The sequence below is a fragment of the Saccopteryx bilineata genome, chromosome 4 (assembly GCF_036850765.1).
Source record: "Saccopteryx bilineata isolate mSacBil1 chromosome 4, mSacBil1_pri_phased_curated, whole genome shotgun sequence".
NCBI classification, from domain to species: Eukaryota; Metazoa; Chordata; class Mammalia; order Chiroptera; family Emballonuridae; genus Saccopteryx; species Saccopteryx bilineata.
In genome coordinates this window covers 184,064,642-184,089,925 of record NC_089493.1, presented here as the reverse complement: position 1 = coordinate 184,089,925, position 25,284 = coordinate 184,064,642, and the positions used below count along the sequence as shown (strand labels likewise).

Sequence of the window (25,284 nt, the reverse complement as noted above, 5' to 3'; positions counted from 1 at the left end):
TTGTTTCTCATACGTGCCTTGACCGGGGGGCTACAGCAGAGTGAGTTATCCCTTGCTCAAGCCAGTGACCTTACGCTCAAGCCAGTGACCTTGGGACTCAAGCCAGCGACCATGAATGGGGTCATGTCTGTGACCCCATACTCAAGCCAGAGACCCCACGTTCAAGCCAGATGAGCCCGCACTCAAGCAGGCGACCTCGGGGTTTTGAACCTGGGCCTTTAGCATCTCAGGTCAACCTTCTATAAACTGTGCCACCACCTAGTTAGATCATCTTCTCCCTCTTTATAGAAAAGGAAAGTAAGGGTTCAGAGAGAGAAAATAGTATGCCTAACATCACACAGACAATTAATAGCAAAGGACAGTAGAATCCCAAACTCGTAACTCCTAACCAAGGGCCTGTTGTTGCTATCAGAGTCGCTTGGTTTCTTGGAGTCACCATTGTCCACTGACATGGGGAAATATGTCAAACCCAAATCAAAAATAGTAGAATCAGAATTACACCATCTTCAGACCTCAGACATGGAGGCGGCTTGTATTTAGCAGCTCTGGAAGATAATCCAGGACTCTCTGTTGCCACGATTTGCTTGATTTTTAGGTAAAAACATGTAAAGAGGAAAAGAAAGTCTGCCCATCTTTCTTTTCTTCAATACTGCTGACTTGTCACATTTCAATAGTCAGTGGGCCTGCTTCACTGCCAGCTAGATGGGTCTGTAGTTGTCCTCATGTTCATTGATGTCAATCACATGATAGCTGATGGGGCAGCCCTGAACCCCATGCAGGAAGAATGGAAGGCCTGATGCAGACAGAATGGAAGGCGGGAAACTCCAGGGAAGAACCCAGCTGTGCTCCCAGTGAAGATATGAGCCTTGCGTTGCAGGCCCACAGAAGGAGTGCAGTGGTGTACATGCTGAACGGGGCCTTGTCTGCAAAGGGAAGAAGCATGAGACCCACTGAGGACACGCCATTCACACGCTCATGAATGCATCACAATGCAACGTTTGCTGGACATGGCACATTCAGAGGTAGGAGTTGGATATTCCCAACTTCATTAGGAGTGAACCCACCGACTCTGCTGTTGGATTAAAGAAGTTCCCTTCCTAACTTCATAATCCAGGGAGTTATTACCCAGTCACCGGTATACTTTCATGTCAAGGGTGTACAGACATCATTCTGTCTTTGAGATTCTTGACTCTCGCTCTTGCATGAATACACTTATCCTGGAAGGGAAAGCAGAGTGCTGAGCCATTAGCATGCCGCTGACTTTCAGACAACGGGCGAAGTACCTTTGTCTGCCAGACTATGGGGGAAGGTCCCAGAACACACTGAAGAAAATCTCTGTTTTCTAGAACAAGTAATACGGATTTCTTTCATGGAGGGTATTTTTCAGCCTTATTACCCATAGGGAGAAAAGAAAAGAAGGTGATAAAAATATATATAGTCAACCTATGGAAATCACCTCCTCAAATTAGCTAACTTTTGGTAAAAAAAATTTTAATTACTTGATTTGCTAAATGGGTGGTAAGGGGGGGACATTCCAGCCCCACCCTTACCTCTCTCTTCACTCTGGAGGTAACAAGTACAGCACTGTTCCCTTTGGAAACCAAACCAGTGTAATAGGTTAATGACTCAAATCACAATCACTGGATGATGAAATGCTCAAGCTATTCCACGTCTCAGAAGCAGCCCATTAGCTGCATTCTTCTGGACAGGATAAAAGGCAGCAAAATGCTCAAATGGCCGTAAGTCCTTGGAGGAAGATGCTAATTCCGTGTTGGATTGTTCCCACTAGCCATAAAAGAGACAGTAATTGGAGCTATATTTTAGCCACTGTAACAAGCTGACAGGTAAGGGAAACTACTGAAAACACTGGGACAAATACCAAAGCTTGTCCAGGCATCACAGTAAAGAGTAGGAGGCAACCGTGCCTTTTAGATCATTGCACAAGAAGGCCACAGAACAGAAAGCCACTCAGGTAGTGGGAGAACAGCGTTGAGAGCCTGGATTTGGAATCTGACGGCCTTGTCTCAGGACCTTAGCTTTGCTCCATGCCTTCTGAGCTTCAGTCCCTAATCAGTAACACAGGGCTTCAGAGTAGCAAGCAACCCTCTAGGATTCCTGGGGGGCAGGGTTAAATGGAGGAGTACTTGTAAAGCATTTCGTAGAGCGCTTGGTACATAGCATGCTATTTGTTAAGATTAATTGCTATTATTAAGATTGCTATATGTGTCTAACTTTGACCCCTTCTGCTCTTTCCCACCATGTTTAGCATGGGATAATATTTGGTGGTAGTAACTCCTTATCATGTATCAACACTGTGTACTAGGTTGACACAAAGACAAATGAGACATCCAAATCCTGACACTCAAAACTCGGCGGTGAATGGGGAGCAGTATATGTAATAGTGCAGCAGTTTTCAACCGGTGTGCCGCCAGAATTTCTGAAACATGCAGTACCTGAAGATTTAGTCAGGGACATGGACCTCTTTTCCCTTAGATTGTCAAATAAAAAAAAATGACAATGGCCAAGACAATAATAGCTGTCTGGTATGAACAAATTAAATTACACTTTTATGTTTTTTGTCAGACCAGCAAAAAAAAAAAAAAAAATATATATATATATATATATATATATATATATATATATATATATATTTTGGGGTGTACTGCAGAATTTTAGTAATTAGTTTATGTGTGCCATAAGATGAAAAGGACTGAAAAGTGATATAATAGAGAGATGAAGAGAAGTTGGATAGAAAAGAAGACAAGAACCAAGTTCTGAAATTTGTTCTCATAAACTGCGTATTTTGAAAAAGTTACCCATCAACTTGAGAAAATACTAATTTTTGATTTATAAGAATATAGTCAGAATTAAATAATGTAACCCATGTAAAGTAGCTGGCACACAGTAGATGCCCAATAAATACTAACTGTTGTTGTGGTTATGGTTATTACCATAGGTCCTAAGATAATTAGAATAGTCAGAATCAATCAGGCACATGCTGTGCATCGTGTACTGTTCTGCATACTGTCGCATCTTCTAACGCGCAAATAGTCCCATGTGGTAGATGCTGATATCACTTCATTTTTAAAGAAGAGGAAACTGGGGCTTAAACAAATTCACTGACTTGTTCAATGCCGCACAACTGTGTCAGGACTGGGAATAGAAGACAAGTCTACTTGACTCCAAAGCCTGTGACCTTTGTGTTTTAACAGGTTTAAGACAGAGAAATGACCAAGTGCGTGGACTGGGAGGTGGCAGAGTAAACACAGACACACTCAGAATTTTCATAAGACTGTCAGCTTAATGCAGTTATTCATTCTGACTACCTAATCATAGGAATGTCTGTGTAATGTTCCTAAGGGAAGCCTGAGAACATTCTAGTGGCTATAATGAAACAGGCCATAGTAGTAAAATGAATTGCTGGACCTTTCATTCATTTATGCATTGGATAAGCAGCTCTTGTTGCTCTACGTGGGGGTGGGGGTGGGGTGGGGGTTAAGAGACACAGGCGTGACAGAGCCAGACCTAGTCCCTACCTCCAGAAGCTTGTGCTTAGTGAAGGAAACGTGGAAACCACAGGCCAAAAGGATATTTAATAATAAAAATGAGGCCTGAAAATTATGATGAGTTCTAGGAAGAAAATTAAATAGAACAAATGGTCTGATGAAGAGTAACTAGGGGAGAAAGGCAGAGTCCTGCTTTCGGAGGTGACATCTGAACGAAGATGTGATTCATGAGGACTGACAGCAGTGATCTGGGAAGCCAATATTCTGTGAGAAAGGGTAGAACGCCATGGTCCTAAGGGTAGAACAAACTCATGTGCTCACAGGAAGAAGAGGAAAACACTACTTTACCCAGAACTTGGTTTCCTCTCTTACATATAATTGCATCTTAATGTTCTTTATAACCAAATATATTAGTTATTTGCTATCTATTCTTATTGGCCTCTCTCTGCTAGAGCATGGAAGCAGAGACCTCCTGAACAGAACCTGTCTCAGAAGAGTCAATGAAAAAACAATTTATTGAGTGAACATATAGATAAATGAAGGAGTTATTGTAATTTATCCACAGCACCTCTTATTTCATCAGTCCAACTACCTGACTCTGTTTATCAGGTGAACGGGATCTGTGGTCCCTATGGTTTATCTCAAATTGATGTATCATTCTGTCTCAATGCAGGTGTCTCATGCAAAATCACACCTAACATTTTTAAACAATGGCTTTTCATACTGAGGTAAATTAAAAGGAGTAGAGCCTGACCAGGCGGTGGCGCAGTGGATGGAGCATCGAATTGGAATGAGGAGGACCCAGGTTCGAGACCCTGAGGTCACCAGCTTGAGCGCGGGCTCATCTGGTTCGAGCAAAGCTCATCGGCTTGGACCCAAGGTCGCTGGCTCGAGCAAGGGGTTACTCCGTTTGCTGAAGGCCCGCGGTCAAGGCACATATGAGAAAGCAATCGATGAACAACTAAGGTGTCGCAAAGCGCAACAAAAAACTAATGATTGATGCTTCTCATCTCTCTGTTCCTGTCTGTCTGTCCCTGTCTATCCCTCTCTCTTGACTTTCTCTCTGTCTCTGTAAAAAAAAGAAAAAAAAAGTAGAAAAAGAAGCAGAAAATCAAATTGGTATCACTTAGAATGCAGTAATCAAAGATTACTATTTTTTATTTGTTTTAAAATTTTATTGATATTTATTGATATTAGAGAAAGAGAAACATCGATTTATTGTTCCACTTACTTATGCATTCACTGGTTGATTCTTGTATGTGCCCTAACTGTGGATTGAACCCACACCATGGCATATCTGGCTTATGGTCTAACCAACTGAACTACCTGGCCAGGGCAGAGATTACTATGTTTTGATGAGGTGGAAAAAATCTGATTGCCCTACCTTCTAGTGCATTTCTCTTTATATTAGGTGTGAGACTGTGCTCGGGATGATAGCAATTTCAACAGTTGATAAGAAGGCATTTTGGAAACAAAGACAAGATCAGCAATTATCATGAATTCAGCTTTCCAGATTGCAACTTAAATACACATATAAGTTGACTATGTAGCAATTTCCATTGGTGTGGTGTTTTTTATGTTCCCTTGTCATTTGCAATCAGTGTGGTATTTTAAAAGAACGAGATGAGAAGGCACAGAGAACTGTATCAAGGTGGAATGTAGGTGACCCACATTAGCCTTCTGCCACAGAAGGAGTCAATGGAAAACCCGCCTTAGGAAGAGTGAGTGCTTTTTAGACACTCGCCTCAGAAAATTTATTACCAGGGAGTTCAAGGGGGATGTTTGTTTTTATTCATGATAAACAAGTGTTTTATGACTAAAAATGTGTATAGCTTCTTACGTCCATGGATTGCAAGACAGAGATATTATATTCTTTGCTCAGCGTTGAGCATGTCTCTATGTTATTCTTTCCTGTCTGTAACTGAGTGTGTGTGTTCACATGCATGCACACGTGTGTGTCTCTGTAATAGAAGACAAGGCAGGCAGGGGAGAGAGCAGCAGGCTGACTACTGTGTGGGCAAAGAAGCATTTAATTTATCCCAGAACAGTATTTTTGCCAAATCATAAGTATTTTAGCCTATTTAGTGGAATCATGGGTTGATTTTTCCCTTGAGAAGTTAGATATAAGGAACACAACATTGAGTCTTATGTCCATTTAAAAAAAAAAGGCTCATAATGCGATAATGAGAAACACTGCCCCCCACCCCAAATGGCTCTTTCTCAGCTAATTTAGGATGTGACTGAATTGTACATGTCGCTGCTACTCAAATGTTACTCTCTAAGGACGAATTCATGGAGCCTGTTAAGTCACTCAGTCTCTACACACTCAGTCATCATCTCTGATGAGGGGTGGAGACCAACCATAGGTTTGGGTTTTATGTGATTATAGGTGGAGTTACTTTCGAGGAGGGGAAAGTTTTGTCTACTGCATGGCTGGCCACGGACCGGGCAGGGATATGAATTGAAAGAATGAAGGGAAAGATCAACACAGGGATGGAAATGCACTTCTTACTAAATTCTGGGCATAAGGAAAACAGTGTTTTACTCTGAGAGGCCAAGATCCAAATCATATAGATTATCAGTCATCTCCATTTGAGAAAACTTAAGATTCTGAAATCACCAAAAAGGCTAAAGATAGTCTGTCACTGAATAGGCTGGGTTTTCGTGTTTATTTTGTTTTACTGCAAGGATCTCAGGCATGTTAGATGAGGAAGAGGCTGTATTCCTGGGCTCCTTTCTGTTTGCTCTTTCCAATGGATGCTCAGGCTTCTGTTTCTCCATCATAAGTGGGATGCGTGGTTCAATTATTACCATTCAATGACAACCTTCTTTAATTTGAAAAAGCTGCTTTGTCTTGGCAAGTTTTCAATTTTCATAGGATGTGTAGAAAAGACTATAAAATATACACGGAGCCAAGTTTTAAGAGATGCCTTAGTTACTGCCTATACAGGTCCAGTAGCAGGTAGGGGAAGGGCAGGGAGGGTTTGGTTCTGTATTCCAGGTGCTGTCAGCTCCTGCTGACCCGGTTCTGTTCAGGAGAACGTCAGGGTAAGGGCTGACCTATGTGGACAGCTTTCTCGTCAAACCAGATGTTGAACATGGATGTTTTCCTTATACGAGCCATGACCTTTCTGTGCTTTAAAATATGGCTTCCAGTTCCTCATTTATTTCCCCACTGCTCTGTGGTAAGGAGAAGCGAGTGAACCAAGAGGGGCTTGGGGACGCCAGGCTTCTTGACTTCTCTTGATAACACCATCTGCATGAACAGATGGGAAACATGTCAGGGCTAGAGGGGGACTCCAACATCAAAAGGAAGCAGAAGAGAAATGGAAAAGGAGTGTGATCACAGGGCCAAACAGATGAGTGCCAGTGGCTGGGAATTCTTTTCACCTGACCCAGGGAACGGTCACTGGGTGGCCGCCACCCATGGATTCCAAGGGTCTCCAGAACAGCACTGCCTGCGTGTGGGGCAGGCAAAGTGCTCGGCACCGGGAATGGGCACTCAGCTCCTTTGTCTGTCTGCTGACGGGAGACCTGCAGTGCTGCTGGGTAAAGTGCCCTGAGGTGGATCGCTAAGTTTCATTCTTATTAAGCTTTCCATGTGGCCCCGGGCCAGCAGCATCGCGGCCTCAGTGTTCTGGGTGTAGAAGATTCTACACGGACTAGACATATCATTGTAAATACATAGCCAAATTGATACAAAACGTACACTGCTTTGCTCATGATTTTTATTTATTTCCATGCTTTTTTATTCTTTTCATTCATGCATTTGCTTATTCAAGCATTTATTTCTTTATTTCTTTTATTTGTTTGTTTGTTTGTTTGTTTTGAGACAGAGAGAGAAATATGGAGGGACAGACTGGGATAAATAGATAGGAAGGGAGAGAGATGAGAAGTATTATTTCATAGTTGCAGCACCTTAGTTGTTCATTGATTGCCTTCTCATATGTGCCTTGATTTAAGGGCTCCAGCCGAGACAGTAACCCCTTGCTCGAGCCAGCAACTTTGGGCTCAAGCCAGTGACCTTGAGCTTCAAGCCAGTGACCCTTTGGCTCAAGCCAGTGACCGTGGGGTCATGTCTATGATCCCATGCTCAAGCCAGCAACCCCACACTCAAATGGTGAGTCCACACTCAAGCCAGAGACCTCGGGGTTTCGAACCTGGGTCCTCAGCATCCCAGACCAATGCTCTATCCGCCGCACCACCGCTTGGTCAGGCTCAAACATTCATTTCAATTCACATTTGTTGACTAGTCATTTTGTGCCAGGCAAACTATACTATTTCTATGCTTTAACTCCAAGATGTCGGTCTTTTGAAACAAGAGGAAAGTGAATCTCAGAAAGGTTAAATAACATGCCTGTAGTCACACAGCTGGTAATGACAGAGCTGAATATTGAATCCAAGTCGATGTGACTCCTGAAATGATAGTGACTGTGCAGGACCACTTTTACCGTTCGATGAAAGACGTAACTTATTATAATTGACCAAAAATTACTCTTCATATTTGAAGGTAGAAAAGGTGTGAATGACTTGCTTTCTCAGCTATAGACCCTCTGGTATAGAAAAAACATCATGAATTTAAATTTCTGCCACAAATCCCAAGTCTTCAGATTGCCCTGAGCCACTCTCACTTTGTGAGTTGCTTGCAGTATCTTAACTGCCTTCAGGGTGAATAGCTACCTGAGCCACCTACTTTTTATCAGGTGAAGTGTAAATAAAAGTTTTCTAAGTGATTAGTTCTGGGGTGTGTGTGTGTGTGTGTGTGTGTGTGTGTGTGTGTGTGTGTGTGTGTGTAGGGGACAATAACATGGAAACTGAAACCTGAGTGGAGGTGGATAGCAACCAAGTGAACTGGGAACAGAGGGAGGGGATTCCAGGGAAAGGGACCAGCATTGTGCACATGAAAGTGAAGGGGGAAGGGAAAGACAGGTAAAGGAACTTCAAGGTGCTGGGGCGTGGACTGTGACATGGGAGCTATGAGAAGGGAGGTATGGGCCCTGGCCGGTTGGCTCAGTGGTAGAGCGTCTGCCTGGCGTGTGGGGGACCCAGGTTCGATTCCCGGCCAGGGCACACAGGAGAAGCACCCATTTGCTTCTCTACCCCCACCCCCTCCTTCCTCTCTGTCTCTCTCTTCCCCTCCCCCAGCAAGGCTCCATTGGAGCAAAGATGGCCCGGGTGCTGGGGATGGCTCCTTGGCCTCTGCCCCAGGCGCTAGAGTGGTTCTGGTTGCGGCAGAGCGACGGCCAGGAGGGGCAGAGCATTGCCCCCTGGTGGGCAGAGCGTCACCCCTGGTGGGCGTGCCAGGTGGATCCCAGTCGGGCGCATGCGGGAGTCTGTCTGACTGTCTCTTCCTGTTTCCGGCTTCAGAAAAAATACAAAAAAAAAAAAAAAAAAAAGGGAGGTATGCTGGCTGAAAAGGGAAGAAGGCTGTTTTTCAGTAAGATTTTGGAGTTTGGACTTTAGGGCAAGGGTAGACACTGAGACTTTTAATAAGGGGAGTGTATGATCAAATGCACATTGCATTTTCTCTATCACTTTATGACTCAGAATAAAATTTTAAATCTTTGAGTTCTTAGAACTTGACTAATAGCATTTATCATTGTACTGAAAATCTTCTGATGTGTTTTGGTTACAAAGACTCAGTTAATAAAATAATGTGTAGGCATTTTTACAGGATAATATCAAAATTTTCTCATTTCGAAAGGAAACCTGAGTGTGCTTCCTGCCAACGGTGACAGAAGATGATCTGACTTTGAGTGGTGGGCACACAATGCAATATTCAGATCATGGTATCATAGAGATGTACACTTGAACCCTATATGATTTTACTAACCAATGGCACCCCAATAAATTTAAATTTTAAACAAGCAAATAGAAATAAAAAATTAGGACATTTGATTTTTAAATGTATATTTTCTAATCATCTTCTTTAAAAATTCAAAGATAAGAAACACAGAATTTTATTTTCCATGTGGCAACAACCAGCTAAACTGAGAAACTGATACCTTATTCAGAAAGGATATGCTTCCCCTAGTTCCACAGTCCCCACCATTCCCTGCTGTCCTATGTTGAGGCTAATAGACGCCATAAATTTGACTAGGCACCCGAGTTTGTGGCTCACCAGTCAGGTTTAAGTATCTTATAAGATCAACACTTTTTTTTGGTCACATCACCCTCTGCAATTTTCAGTGGAATATAAGTATCAGTTGGTTTGCTTGGGACCTAAGACCTACTGCTGTTTGCTTTCATCCAGCCGTGCACTGGGTATAAATCTCAACAAGTTTGCTTCCACTTGTGGTGCCCTATCCATTTACCCACGTGCCCTGGCTCTGGGTACCGGAAACCCTCCCAGCTGCATTCTGTCTGGAAAAACCTGGTCCCTCCTTCACCACCTGGCTGAGGGCTCTTTTTCTGTGCAATAACTGCTTCAGTTTCTACCCACATTCCTTTTTGGAGTCCTTATGACACAAATTACTCTTATTTAACACACATGCCTAGTAACACTGAATGCAAATAAAAATAAATATAATTATTTAATATTCATAGCTAAAGTTTATAGGAACGCCTATTCCATGCTAAACAATTGTTATGTATTCTTCTACGTCCATCCTAAGAGGTAAATGCCCTTATTGTTGTCGTGCTGTTATTACTGAGGCTCAAAGAGGTTGAAAAAATGTATACCAGGTTACAATGCTAATAGCTTCTTAGATCAGTTTATCTTGTATCTTGGCTTTGATTTTAAGGTTCTTAAGGCTCAAGACCACATCTTAATAATTTTATGAAATATATTCTCCAGGGCTTAGCAGGTGCCATGCAGAATCTAGACACTCTGCGGACTGATGATTATTGGTCAGCTCTTTATTGTCATTCAAGTATATTATAGTTACAAAGTCATTGACCGAGTTAGAATGAACTTGCAAATGTTAGGTTTTTAAGTTTATATATTATTCAACTCAAAATTCTTATATTCTCTTTAACATTCTAATAGTAGGCTAAGAATAAGAATCCATTAGCTTGTTGCATTCGATTTCTCTCACGAAGAGCATAAATTTGACAGTTACTAGTCTATTGTTTTCCTGTCAGGGAAAGACAGTCAAGGATGCTTTCAGGTGGCGGTAAGTAGTTGGGGAGGACAAAGAGGTTACTGAGAAAGCAAATGCAGAATCAGATGTGTCCCAGGGATACAATACATCCTAATCACTTAAAAATAATTGCTCTAGCCCTAGCCGAGTAGCTCAGTTGGTTAGAGCATAGTCCCAGTATACCAATGTTTCATGTTCGCTCCTCAGGTGGGGCAAGTAACAAGAATCAACCAATGAATGCATAATAATTGGAACAACAAATCTCTCTCTCTCTCTCTCTCTCTCTCTCTCTCTCTCTCTCTGAATGGCCAGTAGTCACTACCATCACCATCATGGCCATGCACATGCGTTACATCCCAGGAGACAGGCCACAGCAAACCCAAAGTGAATTTTATAAGTTTTATTGCAAACCTGCACAGGGACTGCAGGCAACCCATGCAAGGGAGCACTGCAGCCCCGCAAACCTGCGCAGGGACTGCAGGCAACCCACGCAAGGGAGCATTGCAGCCCTGAGCTTCTAAAATGGCTCCTTTTTATAGGGTGGCTATCTAGGCTGAGCAAGCAAGCAACGTTTACAAGGGCAGGAGAGGTCTCGCGCAGCATAGCAACGGGGGGGGGGGGTATAGCTCAGTGGAGAATTTCAAACATAAACTTCTGATAAGGGTCTCTGACTCATAGCCTGTTTTTCTAAGAGTTAGACAGTACACTTCCTTGAACCTAACACATGCAGGTTCTCATTAGATTTGAGCAAACGGTAAGGCAACAGTGGAGCCAAAAATGGTGGGCCATTCCTTTATTAAAGTCTTGCACCGGCCGACAAGCAAACACACAGGGAAAACACTTCTGTCTTCATTCGGAGCTCACAAAGCTACTGACACATTCTCCAGTTCCACAACCAGGAGACTCTTCTCCAGTTCCTCCTAGAATCAGAGGCCCCACCAGTCTCAGCAGAGCTCGCAAAAACCGCTCACCTCTGGTTCCCCATATTCACACCTTCTCCCTTCTCTGCCAACATGGCTTCTCTACGCAAACTGGCTGCTTCTTCAGCACTCTGCCTTCCCTCTGCTCTCACTCTGCACACATGGCTTCTCTCTCTGCCTCTTCTTCTTCTCTCCCTTTTCAAAACTTTCTGGCTGAAAATCTCCCCTCCAGCAAACATTAGCAAAACAATGGCCCTTCCCAAGCAGGAAGGTAATTTGCCATTTCACAGATCACATATACCTGGTGCTGCCCAGCCCCTAATGTAAACTAAAACCCAGCAAACATAAAAATCACGTTTTACAAATTTATTTGACCAACACACTCTCTCTCTCTTTTTCTCTCTCTGCTTTCTCTAAAAAACCAATACATTTAAGATAACAATAATAATTTCTCTAGAAATAATTATTCATTATCAACATTATGGTGTTACATCACCACTAGTGTCTTAACTAATGTGAATTTTGCACATGAAAATTATAACCAACATGTAATGTTGCATCCCAGTGCTCTGAGGATAGTTTTTAATGGTTTTCTCATTTATTACCTGACAGAAATATGTCTTTACCTAGAGCTTGTTTGTCATTAAGCATGCTTTGAAATATTTTAATGTTTATGGGCTACATTATAGCTCTTAAGTCATTTAACTACCTTTAGCAACTCTTCCAGTTACTGTGTGTTTTGTTAAGCTAAAATCCATTAGGAGCCAAATTAGCAGAGGGCTGCTGAGGCTGCAGAGAATTCAGGCATTTGCTTCTGTTGCTGAGTATTAAAGATAGAGGCTGCTTTAGTGAACCAGAAAGTACAGACTGTCACCGACACCATCCTCGTGCCATGGTGAGCCCCGGCCTTCATCACCCTGACAGATAAGCCTATTCCATGCACATCCTCTCCAGGAAGGGAAATCTACCATCTGCCCTCGGGAGTCATTTCATTATTTTACAGCCTTCCCTATCAGCCAAGTCATCTTTCTGTTTAACCCAAATCCTCCTTGTCCTTCATGTTAGAATTTATGACCACAGCTCCCTGTTTGGTCCGTAGCAGAAAATATGAAAAGCCCATCATCGCTCTCGGGAGCCCTCCGTATAAATAGAGGCTGTTATTAAATCCATCAGCCTGCTCTCTTCTCCAGCTAGAAGAACGGAGTCATCCAGCCATTTGTTAAGCAATTATTTGGGTTTTATACTCAATAACATTTTACTGAATTATGGAGACATTTTATCATACACATATTTTTTTTATCTAGAGAGAGACACAAAGAGAGAGACACACACAGAGAGAGAAAGAGGGATAGAGACAGACCAAGACGGCAAACTAGGGGAAATATTCATAATGCAGCCATTCTTAAACTCGGCCGTCCGTCCTCTCGTTCTCCTCAACCTGCTCCCATCTCCCAGCTTGGATAAGATGAAATGTTTATATAAAAAATATTACACCCCTTTTCCCTTCTGAAATCTTCAGTTACTAATTTTTACTTTACGTCCAGGAATCGGATATACTTGTCTTCATCCTTGTCTTTTGTGATGTGCTATGATAACGTTTTAGTGAGCTTTATTTTATTCTCATTTTTACTTTTTTATTGAATTTATTGGGTTGACATTGGTTAATAAAATTATACAGGTGTCAGGTGTACAAGTCTATAACACATCATCTGTATATTGTATTGTGTGTTCACCACCCCGAATCAAGTCTCCTTCCACCCTTCAGGTGATCCTGCTAAGCGAACTAAGCCAGGCAGAGAAGGACAAGTACCATATGATTTCACTCATATGTGGAATCTAATGAACACAATAAACTAATAAAAAAAATAGAAACCAATTCATCAATACAGAAAACAGACTGACAGCTGTCAGAGGGGAGAAGATGGGAGGGCTGGGTGAAAAGGTGAAGGGATTCAGCAAAATAAATAAATAAAAGGTCTCATCCACGCAGAAAGAGTGGGATTAGCAGAGGGAAAGGGCTGGTATTTTAAACTGTTGGTCATTTTTGACATGTGCTTATGATTTTTTTTGAGAGCGCTTTTTCCGTTTCTTTGAAAACTTTATTTAAAATGAGCCCTAGTTTTTTTTATTATGATGATTCATCTCATTCGGCTTTAGTTCTTCATTTAGTCAACTAAGCTATTTTCCTAATGTGTCATCATTTGGGTACAAGGTGACTGATATATATATTTTTTCCTTTTCTTTGTGTTTTCAAACAACCCTGCATTACAGGCACGCTCTTGGGGGAACTTTTCAAATACATTTTTTTTTCTAACTTGTAATATTTTGTTTTAATCAGACTTCCATTTTCAAGAGCTCTCTGAATTTCAGTTTTTAGTTTCCCCTGAACTGCATGCGTGCCACCAGCCCACTTCAGAACTCCATTCTAAGTAGCTAAAAGCTTCTGAAGAAATGAAATGGTTTCCAGGAGTCAACACTAAGTTCATCTTACTGCTTTTTAGCCTGAGATTCTCAAGGCTATGTCACAGAATTCTAAGTAAATAATTGTCCAGAGTTCTAAAGGACCTTTTGCTTCAAAACAGCTCTTCTTTATATGTTGGCTCAAGGTTACCAAGCAAGAGGCAGAACCAAGACCTGATCCTGGGATGGCTGGTCTCCAAGGCCTCTCTCTGTTCTTGATCTCTGCACCTGTGTCCGTGAGAGACTTAACGTTAGTTTACCAAACGCCATGCTCACCACTGCTCACTGTTACATGTCTTGTAAAGATGAACATTCTTGTGCATGCTTCTTTGTCCTTTCCTCTGCTTATTTCTCCCAATAAATCCCTAAAAGTAAAACTTCTGGCCAGTATGTGGAAGTTCTGATATCCAAATTACGCCTTTATAAAGATTATAGCCATTTAATACTCTTACCAGCCATTATGCAAACCCAGTTTATTTATCTTCTCATCAATTGTTGCATTTGAGAAAAAAAGAACAATTTGTTAGACAAAAAAAAAAATATGGTAGCCCATTGTTTCCATGGAAAATGTTAGGGTGTGTCCTCAGCATACACGGTCTGTCACACAATTCCAAGTGGGTTTAAGACTTACTCTAAAATTTGAAAGTATAGAAATATACTTTCAAATTTGAAAGTATAAAATTTGAAAGTATAGAAATACTTCTATCGGTTCCTGAAACCGATAGAAATATAGTGAAATTGCTTTCTCCTCTCGGTATGGAGAAGGATTATCTAGATATAGAGCAGTTTAAGAAATAGAAATGTAAATGATTGATAGCTTTGATGTCAACAAAATAACATTAAAATCTCTAATGAGTCACTAAGTAAAAGAGAAACACGTCCTTGACAGCAAACTGCAAAGTACTTGAATTAACAATTTACAACTAAAGAAATTGAAACTTCTGTTAAATATAGAAAAACGTTCTATTAATCATAGCTTTCCAAAGATGGAATACATTCCTTTTGGAAAGAGTTCCAAGTCACTGGAGAGATTCAAGTTAGAACAGTAATTGTTGAGATCTTATGGAAGAAATTCAGTCCTCAAAGATAGTTGTGTATAGTGACATATATGTATATTATATTAATCATCTTTTCTACCTTAAGAATACATAATCAAATGATGCCATGTCCACCAATATTTTAATGGCATAGGACATTTATTGAAGTATCTTCATTTGACACAGCATGCTGACCAAATTTTCAACCTCTGGAATGCAGCCCCATGCATTATCAAATGTTCTCATATATCAACAAATGCTACTGCGAATAAAAAAAACAAGTAGCAATGAATAGTCTTGGAGGAGACTAAAGCAGATAGAATTGTCTTAACTTGTTTAGAGAGAAAAGCAATACACATTCATCATAGAATGAATGAAATCATAGAAAATTATAAGACAATAAAAACAACTATATTTCCACTTAATAATATTATGCTTTTAATCATTTTACCGTGTATTCAATATACCTTTTATAAATGTGAAATTATACTGTACTGGTCCAAATATACTGTTTTATCTGCAAAAAGAAAATCCAGAACATATTCCTATGTCCCCACTCTTCTGAAAATGTTTTCTTACTGTGTCATGTGACTAAATCAGAATGAATTTAAATATCCCTATATGTAATACATAGAATATTTTTATTCTTTCCATTTTAAAGTTGTACTTAGAATACTTGTATATCATTTTGCATTATTTTGTTTTCACATTAACATTTTAAAGTGAAATTTTAGAAACAAGTATCAGCACATTTGGTGGGTTTTGATTAACGTTGCCAAATTACCATGTAGAAAGTTTATACCAATTTAAAATTCTTTTGGCACAATGTGAGAGGATCTGTTTCCCTACAGAATATGTAGTACTGAATATTTAAATTTTTAAAAATTTTTGAAGATTAAATAAGCAGTAACCATCATGGCTTAATTTGTATTTTTAATATACATTAATAGTTTCTAATTGTGGTAAACATTTTTCCATATATTTGGTGCCTATTTGATGTAAAAATTCAACTCAGATAGTAAAAAGAAATACTATTGTGGACCTTAGTCAAATAAAAAGCCAGCTAGTTTCCCAGCAAAATGATTTATTTTGGGACAACAAAGAATTGCAACTTGAGACCTGCGACTAGTCTAGTGATGAGCCAATCACAGTTCCAAAGACAAAGGAGGGAAGGCAGAGTTCAGAGGGGCTGTTGTAAACAAAAAGTCCATTGGAAGAAGCTGAGAGTTTAAAGTGCAGTGGCTTTTCATTGGCTGAGTTATTAGAGTCTTCCATTGGTTGTGTGGTTTCCAGGCAAGGAGGAAGTCCTCCCTGTTCTTGCTGTAGAAGAGTTGAAAGACAGCTTGTTATTGTATTGGAGCTGGAAAACACATTTCTTCCTGTTTAGAGTCATTGATAATGAGTTTTAGGCTGTGATAGCTTCCCCTACAGGCCCTTTCAACTGCAACTTATTAATTGGCTTGTTTTATAATCTTCATGCCATTTAGATCAAAATCTTTTGCATTAGAGATAACAGAAAAGACTGAGACCGCATTGTTTGTGGATTTTGTTGGCGTCAGAAGTACAAGCTGAGTTGCCAGCATGTGACAGGAGACAGCTCTGAGTAATTTATTTGTCATGTTTAAAAAAATAGCGGCAGCAGTAACAACAATAGAACCTATTTTACTTTCCTGGTTGAGGTTATCACAGTTGCAACCATGTACACAGGGAAAGCATGTGTGAGGGCATGTTAGAGACTGGATCAGTGTTTCCCAATGAACTTTCAGCAAGCACTTCACCTCCAAAGAGTGAGAACAGTTAATCGGGCATATCTTTTCTTGAGACATCTGATGCCAGCTGCTCAGGGAAGGGTGTGTGCGGAGGGGGTGGGTGTGGAAGAAGGTTGTTTAAATGCCATTTCAGTCCCATGTAGGTTGCTTTGATAGCCATCCTCCCACTGGAATCTCATGCCGTTGGGCAGTCATCCTGCATTGCCATCTCCCTTTGTCCGATTCTGCTTTTCTTCCCTTCTTCTACAGGTGATGCTCCCAAATGAGCATCCTTTAGGATCTACTTCTGGAAAAACTAATTTACCATAGACCCTGAGTCTACTAGCGATTCAGAAAATAATGAATAAAAAATGTAGACACAGGATAATTTTAGGTGGTGACAAGTACAGTGTGTCTGTAAAGTCATGGTGCACTTTTGACCAGTCACAGGAAAGCAACAAAAGACGATAGAAATGTGAAATCTGCACCAAATAAAAGGAAAACTCTCCCAGTTTCAGACCTATTCAGTGCAGTTCTATGTGGGCTCATGCACAGATTTTTTAGGGCTCCTTAGGTAGCTATCCAGTATAGCCTCTACAGACTCGTCACTGACTGATGGCCTACCAGAACGGGGGTTCTCCACCAAACTGCTGGTTTCCTTCAACTGCTTATCCCACCTAGTAATGTTATTCCTATGTGGTGGCACTTCGTTATAAATGCACCGATATTCACGCTGCACTTCGGTCACGGATTCGAATTTAGTGAGCCACAGAACACACTGAACTTTCCTCTGTACCATCCACATCTCGACTGGCATGGCCGTGGGCTGCTCCACTGTATACACGGTGTTACGTCATCATCTGCACATGTACACATGCTGCCACATCATCCTACAGAAACTGGGAGGGTTTTCCTTTTATTTGGTGCAGATTTCACACTTCTTTTTTTTTTTTTTTTTTTTTTAAGGCTGAAACTATGGCTCTTTATTTTCACATATAGACAGTTCAAAGGAAGTCATTAGTAGCTTTTGTTTAATGTGTAAAAAAGAGGAAGAAAAAAAACCCCACACACAAAAGAAAAACAAAGCCCATCTGTCACTGGGAACCTGGTTGATGGATTTATATTTTTAGAAGGAAAATACAGTGCAGAATTCTCTAGAAAGCAAAGAAGTTTTAAAGCTAGTTTAGGGGGCGTATTTCCCAAGCTCAAAATGAGTGGGGGAGGTATCACAGTGCTAGGTAGAGGGTGATGGGACAGTGGTCACTGCCCAGGGCCTTGGAACGGATCTTGCTGTCACACAACGCAGGTAACAGAGACTGAGACACCAAAAAGTAATCAAGGCGCCAACCAACGTTTTTGGAACGAGCATTCATCATGTAGGTCCAAAAGGTGTAGGCATAGGCCGTATTGGGGTAAAGGTGCCGGAAACTGTCAGCCAGTGGCACAGCCTTCAGCAATTCCCCAAAGCCTTGCCGCTCTTGTGGTGTAAATCCAGCATTCTTTTTGTTTCCCTTGGGGTTGCGCAGGTCAATTTCTTCATGAGCCACATTGAGGTCTCCACATAGCACAAGGGGCTTGCGGGAAGCCAAGTCCTTCAGGAACTTGCGAAAGGCTTCATCCCAGCGCTGTCGGTATTCCAGGCGCACCAGACCTCGGCCTGCGTTAGGTACATAGGCTGTTACTAGCACAAATGCATCAAATTCAGCCACAATCACTCGGCCTTCCTGATCATGTTCTTCCTCACCAATGCCATAGGAGACTTTGAGGGGGCACTGGCGAGAGAGTAGGCCCACGCCACTGTACCCTTCCTTGTCTGAAGGAGCGGACCAGTATTGATGGGATAGACCAGGCAGCTCTTGAAGTTCAGCTGGTAGTTTATTCTCTGAACACTTGGTCTCTTGCAAGCACAGGATATTGGGGGCTTCTTCCTTTACCCAATCTAAACCTTTCTTCTTAATCCAGGCTCGAAGCCCATCCACATTCCAGGAGGAGATCTTGAGGGTGGCTGGTTTGCCACTGGATGAGGTTTTCTTATCTGGGGGGTCCTCATACAGGACTGAGCCCTCTCCTGTTGCCTCTTTTTCATTCTTCTTTGCTCCTGCTCCCGCTTTACTCTTCTTGGCCTCTGGTTCAATCTTGGGCTCTTCCCCGTCTTCTGCCACCGCTCCCTTTTTCCCACGCTTCGGCATCACTGTAAGGAACGCCCTCCTGCACCACGTTGCCGAGTGAACCAGTATTTTTACCGCGTTGCGGTAGTGGATCAGACGTGCAGAGAAGGCCCTCTGATGGGCAGAAGAACAGCTACCTGGTATAGGACCTGCTGGAGTCGCGGCCGGTTCCTCCTTACCCCAGCACAAAGGATCAGATTTCACACTTCTATCGTCTTTTGTTGCTTTCCTGTGACCGGTCAAAAGTGCACCATGACTTTACAGACACACTGTATTATAAAGGAGATGAAACTAATGAGACAGTGACCACGGTGGAGGATCTACTGTGGAGAGAGAATGCTTCTTAGGTAGGAGATGATGTCCTGAGACTGAATTTATAGGAAGGAGGCAGTTTATTTAAGGTGGAGGGGACCTTCATCCCTCATCCCTAAAATCCAAAGACAAAGGTCACAGGAATGAAATACTTCTAATTTTCATGACAGCCTAACTAGAAAAACCTCAGATTTTAAATACATTTCTATAATATATTCTACCAGTCAGGGGCCCAACAGAAAACAGATGGTATATTGAAAATGGGGTAATTTGAGAAGAGTATAATAAAAAGGCAATTTACAAAGAGACAGAACAGCACCCTTTTTCCCTTCCAGAGCTAAGATTAGAAAGTTGCCATCCACTCCCTGGTCTCCCAGACTTAAAGGGGTGGCAGAGGGAATGGTCAGGGCAACCTGCACACAAGGTCTACGGTAGCGGAGGTAGAGCCCGGGAGCGTTCACCAGCCTCACTTTCTTTCCACCCCCAAACTCATGACATGCTCCCTGTTGGCCAAATCCAAGCTAAGGCTAGGGAACCAGAGGCAGTTTTTGAGGTCCCTGCAATGTAGTCTCTAGGGCTACAGAGCTTGGTGGTTACGGATGGAGGGGAGCCAGAGAGGCAAAGGAAGCCATCTTGCATGTGTAGCTTATATTTTAAAATTATACTGGGTGAGATTTGGAGGAAATGACAGCATACCCATCTGAAGTTGTAACCGTAGTCTGTTGCTGGCCAGCTCTAAGTCAACATCTGTAAGCTACTGGGTTTTTTTTTGTTATTTGTTAATAAAAAAAATTGCATGGCTCACCTGACCAGGCGGTGGCGCAGTGGATAAAAATGTCGAACTGGGATGCTGAGGACTCAAGTCCGAGACCCTGAGGTCGCCAGCTTGAGCGCAGGCTCATCTTGTTTGAGCAAAGCTCACCAGCTTGGACCCAAGGTCACTGGCTTGAGCAAGGGGTTACTCGTTCTGCTGTAGCCCCGCGGTCATGGCCCATATGAGAAAGCAATCAGTGAACAACTAAGGTGTCACCAACGAAAAATTAATGATTGATGCTTCTCATCTCTCTCCATTCCTGTCTGTCTGTTCCTGTCTGTCCCTCTCTCTGTCTCTGTAAATAAATAAATAAATAAATTTTTAAAAATAAATAAATAAATAAAATTTGCATGGCTCAAAACTGATGAGCTTATTCTGTAATGGTATGATTCTGAAGTTCACAAATTAAAATAAAGTATTTTAAATATATTTTAATGGTTACAACAAAAAGTATCTGGCATAGCATCATTTTAAAGTGTGAAAATACACACACACAAAATTGTTGAAATAATCCGAGAGTCCCAGCTCTGTGTCTTTCTAGTCAGTTAAGTGACTCTTATTCAATAAAATTTCTTACAAAGATCTGAAGTCAGATTTCAGTTGTTAGAATAGGAGTCAAAAAATAGAATGATTAATTTTTTTCTCACGGACTCAGACTTCCTTTAAGACATAACATAGAGAGAAGAGAGGATATTCTCATTCTAGATGAGAACGTTGGGACTGTAATATGGGAAATTGAGGTGAACAAGGGCTGACTAGGGAAGGATATTAAAAGCTTAGATTGGTAGTGCCATATCTATTAAAGTTTTTGATTAAGTAGGACTTCTGTGCTCGCAGAGTGAGATTTTGTTAGATACTGCTTTTCGGATTCCACACGCACATTATTTAAGGACATGTCTCTCGTAATCCTACCTGCTTTTGTAGCAGAAGCCTGTCTATCCCTTTAATGGTCACAATATCTTCACAGAGGATAAGGTTCGAAAAAAGCAGAGTCGCAGAAGGCCAAACAGCTGCAGAAGAGTACAAATAGCTCTAATCTGAAACACACGATTTATCAAATGGGAACATGATTGCTAGCAATCTTACTTTTTTTGGTGATTACAAAGTTGAGCATGGTAGCGCGCACGTGACCCCATAGGAGAACTCATCCAGAGCTCGGCAAACAGTTACGTATAAGCATCAGAGATTTTAATTTAAGCAGAAGGCCTCTGTGGAGGTCAATCAAGAGCACAGGCTGGAAGGAAAGTGCTGAAGGAGACCTTCCATCAGGGGAGAATATTAAGTGGGACTCCTTAGGGAGAGGCCTCTGTTTGCTTGTCTGGGGTGGGCTCATCTACATAATTGACTAAAACAACATGAACAGCTGTGGAATACAGCATTTGAATGTGTGGATAAAACAAAATTACAAAATATACAGGGTCACAGAACATGGGATGTATTTTCATAGGACGACAGAATTTCCAAGCTCATTTGGGATGTAAGAAATCAGCCAGCCCTCTAGACTCTAGAGAAGCTAAACGACTTTAGCAAGGTCAACTAGCTCATTGGTTGTAGCCTACTAGTCAAGTGAGTCAGGCATCCTCGGTTCAAATCCCAACTCGACCGCACACTCTTGACTCAGGGAAAATCACTCTACCTTTTGGTACCTCAATCTTCTCATCTACAAAATGGAAACAGTGTGAGGACTTAAAATGGGAATAATAATAGGACATTCCTCGTATTAAGTAAGTTGATACATTTCAGTAATACTAAATGGTGTCTAGTAAGTGATTAAATAACATGAGATATTATTAGCAGGAATGCCAGAGCTAAAGTCACCTAACTCCGACAGCAATATTCTCCCTACTCTAGAAAAAGCAAGAGCATATTACAAGATGGATTTATGTGAGAAATTGGTTTCCTAACTAAAAATGATCATGAGACATAGAATAATGTTGGCCTCCTTGAGTTTAAAAGCAAAAGAATGAAAGATTTAATTACCTTTGGGAGAAGCGACTCAGATGTGCTCCTTAGAAGTTTTCCAAATATCAGTTCATACTTTAATGCTTAAATTCAGTATTTGTGTCTTTTCCCCCCTAGCTGACATTTTTAATTCATTTGTTTTATAGCTAGCAATATATATATTTATAAATATTATAAATATATTTATAAATGTATATATTATAATATATAAATATGTATATAATATATTTGATAATATATAAAATATATAATATATAAAATATAAATATGTAATATATAAAATATTATAAATATAAAAATATTATAAATATATATGTATTTATGATTGACCTTTTTTTTAACATTTCTCTAGTAATGATGCCTACTAATGCGACAGGATTCCGTTATTCTCGTAGTTAGAATGAGTTGTGCTTTTAAATAAATATACATTTTGAACAAAGTAAAAGCACGCTGTGAATTAGAACAATATGTTTTGAATCTAGTTGTGGATAAAGGATCTGATGTTCTTACAAAACATATGAAGTTGTTGAAAAAAACAATTTTTAATGGAATATGGATGGTTGTTATCTAGTTAAAGAAATCAAGCAAAGTAGAAGTTTGAGGTTACTTTCTTATCATCTCTGGTTAAAATTCTAACCGAGTTTCTCATCTGGGCAGACCCGTGTATAACCATGTAGTCTAGCTCCTGCAGCCCTCCTGAGAGTCTGCTGAAGGCCTGAGACATGTCATGTTGACTATGATTCTAACTTCTTCTCTACTGGCTGAGGGGCAAAGGCATCTGTTATTACTTATTCACTATCTTTGGCCAGATTCAAACTTGGGATGATAGGGTACCGTCATCAAATCTCAGATAGAGACACTACTAACTATGTGTTATGGCTTTGGTACAAAATTCTGGCAAAGCTGTTGTATTTTTCTTTTTATTGTAAAAATGCCTTTCAGTGATTGTATCAGTATTTTATAGCAGAAGTCATTTTTGGATGACAGTGCCCAGTGGCTAAGGAATACAGAGTTTATTCAAAGATCTCTCAGCCCAGGCAGAATATTGACATTTTGCAGTGGTGGCTTTTATCATGCAATACTATTCAGGCCCAGAGAAGACACGTTTCTACTTTTAACCATAGAGGACTTGCCTCAGGTAGATGGGGTGCATTGTGGATGCATTATTACTGTTTCCTTTGAAGACAGAGCTATCTCCAGATATTTCACGGTAGTCTTAAAACTTAATCAGGATACCTGAGTAATGAGTTACTAGCCTCACTTCAAAGACTCCTAGCGGTAGTGCGGAGTAATTTAAGGCCCACTGTAGATGTTTATCAGGATTTAGGAGGGCCTGTTTATGAACAGCCCATTAAATATTTTTGTTGTTCTGACTTATTCCTGGAGAAACTCAACCGTGTTGTAAATCAGTAAGTCCCACAGAATATATATTTATCCTCCTCAGTGGGAGTTTCTGAATAAAATTCAATTCCAGGTATTTTCTTGTGTAAGGATGGTTATTGCTTTCAAATTTATTTGAGAATTTTAAAAATTAAATCAAGTACTTAACATAGAGAATTGCTTTAGCATCTTCCGTTTGAGAATGCTTATGACCATGCTTTCTTTTCTTCATGTTATTATTATTATTTTATTATTGTTTTAATCTTGGGTCAGTGACACATGCCAGGCACCTGGCAAAGTACTTAAGATACAAGACAAAAACAGTTGTGGTTCCTAGTCTTACAAAACACCTAGAAAAGATGCAGGTATACATGTAACAAACAGATGCATGTCTATATTTTGTCTTAAAATCTGTTAAATAAAGCTCCAGATACACAAATGCCATATTATTTTTGCATAATTTTGTGTTCAAAAGCTATTTATATCATATTTTATAGTTCTGGTGGGCTTATAAGTCTGTGAGTATTCTAATTTCTTTATGTATACGAGCACATACATATACTACCAAAGCACCCCTGGTCAAACGAGTTATCATTGTACCTACTCATCGTGAGCAGGTAGTAATAACAAAAGTTACAGAACATTTTATGAATTACAGATCTCTTTTTTGGGGGGGGGTTTGGGGGGTTTTTTTGTTTTTTGTTTTGTTTGTTTTTTTAGAGAGGAGAGAGAGAGAGAGAGAGTGGAGAGACAGACAGAGAGAAAGGGGGGAGGAGCTGGAAGCATCAACTCCCATATATGCCTTGACCAGGCAAGCCCAGGGTTTCGAACCGGCGACCTCAGCATTTCCAGGTCAATGCTTTATCCGCTGCGCCACCGCAGGTCAGGCCAGATCTCTTTTTATATTGATCATTTCACACAAAAAAATTTGATGGCCTAGATTTAATTCAAACTTTTCAGAATAACCCTGTTGGAGAATATAAATCACTTTTCCAAGGCCCCTCATCTTGGTCAGTATGCTCAAGATTCCAAATAGATTCTTTCGGCTTTAATCCAAAAGGAGACACAAATGCCTCCTAAACATCAACTAGAAAACATTTTTATATATTTGTAGCTTTATGAAGCATATTACAGCATTACAAATGTAAAGCACCGGTGTAAATACGAATGTTGTTGATGTGAGAAGAACCTCCTTTAAAAAAACAAAAAAAAAACAAAACAAGAGTAGAAGCTCGTTGCTTCTGTGATACTATTAGTTGATTGATTTTTCTTGTTCACCGCACTGGTTCACAGATGTTAGTTGCCATAAATATGCATCAGCAGAAAGTGTGAGACACAGCCTGTAGTAGCAGTTACACACTTCTCTTCATTGACACCGTCGGGAGTTTGTGTATGGTTCCCTCCTCCTTTCTCAAATGTGTGCCCTTGTACCTTTCATGCCCTGTGTGAGCATTCTGTTAGATGAAGTTGATTTTCTCTCGTTTCTCAAGCCAAGGATGACTTCTGCCATTTTCCATAAATAGCATGAGCGTGTGGTATGTTCGCTAAAGTTTTTACGCAGAGGAGTGGTAACATGTGATCTGTATTTTTAAAAGAGCTCTATTGTGTGGACACGGATGGTAGGGAGACAGGTGGAGAGGCTCGGAGACCAAGCACTGAAGTAACCTAACACGCAGAGGGCTGCAGAGCCGGAGGGAGGCAGTGGAGACGGACAGGAGTCACCGCAGAGTCGCCAGCAGGGTCTCAGTAAAGAAGGAAGGACTCAGGAGTGGACATTGGCCCTGGGATGCTTCCTTACCACAATAAAAGGAAAGCAACATTAACCAAGCACAAACTTGAACGCAGCAGTAATTTAAAGAAGTACCAACTACTTATAATAAATTAGTAACTCATAG

The 25,284-nt window shown here is 40.8% G+C and overlaps 1 protein-coding gene and 1 pseudogene across 3 annotated transcripts in view; one reads left to right on the top strand and one right to left on the bottom strand.

Annotated features, from left to right (window-relative positions):
- Positions 1-25,284, top strand: part of GABRB2 (gamma-aminobutyric acid type A receptor subunit beta2) — a 218,759-nt gene that overhangs the window by 87,550 nt on the left and 105,925 nt on the right. The gene's annotated exons all lie outside the window — the stretch shown is intronic.
- On the bottom strand, positions 17,722-19,109 carry LOC136333678 (DNA repair nuclease/redox regulator APEX1 pseudogene; annotated as a pseudogene).